Source organism: Miscanthus floridulus, chromosome 16 (assembly GCF_019320115.1).
Source record: "Miscanthus floridulus cultivar M001 chromosome 16, ASM1932011v1, whole genome shotgun sequence".
NCBI lineage: Eukaryota > Viridiplantae > Streptophyta > Magnoliopsida > Poales > Poaceae > Miscanthus > Miscanthus floridulus.
The window spans coordinates 83,640,897-83,643,352 of record NC_089595.1 but is presented as its reverse complement, the minus strand read 5'-3'; positions in this window follow the sequence as shown (position 1 = coordinate 83,643,352).

The window sequence follows — 2,456 nt, the reverse complement described above, 5'->3', positions numbered from 1 at the left end:
CACGAGATAAATATCATGGATGCATAAGGAATGACATGATGCTCATGATGAATGAATCACAGTAAGTGTTTACGAAAGCATCACTGGACACCCGTTTACCGAGTAAAATAGCTCTATTCAAATCACTTTAAGCATGTATCTAACTTAACTTAAAGAACAAGATCAACTTACCTAACTTGCATAACCTAAGATAAAGATGCTTATCTTCAGTTAAAGGCCTAACACCTAGGAAGATTACCACAAACTTAGAAATAGTAAAGGCATACATAAATCAACATTTAAAGTTTCATATGCACACAAGTAGTCCCTTAATTTCATCACAACCAGGGTTCTACAATTCCAAATGACTTGCATGAGGACATTCTAGAAAGCTTATGAAATTCTCTACAAAACAATTGTAAACATCACAGCATGATACTTACGTTAACCAAATCGAATTCCAGTAAACTTAGAATCTGTCCAGAAATGACAGTGTTACTAACTTAATTATTTAATGATGATGCAAAAGCCTAATTTGACCAAACCAAGTTTACCAACTTGTTGCACATACCAGAGGAACACTAGAAAATATAGTGCTAACTTCTAAATAAATTATTTAATATCCTTTTCCAATTTATTTATTTAATTAGGTGATTAAAGCAATATATAGTAAAACTATTCATAAAAATATACAAAAATTACAGTAGCTATCTCATGCTTCACATAGACTACCATAAAAATTTCAAAGCCATTGAGCAAGCAGAACTTGCTGTACCCAAAATAACAGGTGGCATGTCCATTTTTAGCATAATTAGGAAACCCTATTGAAAAGTGTCAACCAACAGATTTCACATTTTTCCTAGCATCATTCTAGCATAAGAATAGCACTCACCAAATTTTACCTTTACTGGATCTATAGAAAAATTATGAAAATTCACACAAGATCCATCCATGCAAACAAGAGAATTTTCTATCTCCTACATATAGTGTCCAAAATTTATGAAAATTTAACTACAAGCTACTCATGATATGAGCAGTACACCATAAAAATTGATGCCACTTGGAGCTACCTAGAAAAAGATATAATTACCCCTATTTCTTGCATGATTAAAAGAGATAAATAGAAACTCCCATTTTCATAATAGAACATGGCATGGATTATATTTTTAATAGAAACTAGACATTATCATGAACTCAACAAAATTAGAACCACATCATTTGGATCTATCTACTAGGAGATATAGAATTTTGAATATCTACACCAATCTGTGAAAATGATAAAACAAAACAAATTAAGAAAACCAACTTCGCTACTGGTGGGCCAGCCCGAAGAAATGGCAGCCCATGACGCAGGCGTAGGCGCGGCCTAGAAATGGCGTGGCTCAGCCAGGCTCCTGCCTGAGCCTCAGCGGCTGACAGCCGGGACCCGCGCAATAGAGAAACAGGCAGGGGAGGAGATGGAGACGGCGGCGTAGCTCGTCGCCAGTGGCTCCTCCGGCGAGGTTAGCGGTGCTACGGCGGTCAACTCACTCGTGCGCATCTATTGGTGCCCTCAATTGAAGCTAGTACTGTGGCTATAGGGGTTGGCGATGAGCAATGGCGGCGCACGGCCACGGCAGGGCCGGCTCCAGCGAGACTACGGCGCTACGACTCGAATGTGCGACCCTACGAGCTTCAGTGGCATGCACTGAACCTAGCGCAAGGCAGAGGAGGGATGGCAAGGGCGCGAGGACAGCTGGCCGTGTGGAGCGCCAACTCCAGCAAGGTCAGCCATGGCGGCGGTGGAAGAAAACGACGCATTCGTCCTTACCGAGACTCGATTGACTCGATTGCACGGTGGAGGTGGTAGAGGGGATCATGGCGAGGCTAGGAGCGAGATGGCCGGCGCGTTTTTGCAGTGGCGCGCGAGTTAGGCGACGACGACGCTCGGTCAGCAATGGCGGAGCTGCTGCTCTGTTGCTGCGGAGCTATGGGCGAGCGGAGGAAAGGGAAATGGGACTGGTGAGCTGGTTGACAGGCGCGTTGGGCGAGCTCAAGTCGTGGCCGGCCGTGCCAGGGCATCCGTGGCGCGTGGCAGCGTGCGTAGGCGGCCGGCGACGCGCGGCATACTCGCGTCAAAGGTTTTTTGAAACTGCCAACACTGTAGCTGGTCTGAAACGCGATTCAGTCATCCATTGCCCTGACTGACAGAGCAAGTTCTACGGTGATTAGCTCCTAATCCGTGACGATCTAGATTATGCCATAGTTAACAAAGTTGAACATCTATATGTGAACTACAACTCTTACCATTGGAGCTCGAGCTGGTTTGGCTTTGTTAGGGAGATACAAGGTGAAAAAGTTGGGTACATGAAACTGAATCCAGTTATAACACTTAGAAATTTTTCAAGTGTTTGAATCAGCCTTCAATTTTGACTTGTGGGCCATGGTTGAGGCTGTTCCACACATTTTCATGAGTTGATCATAAAACAACTTTTGTT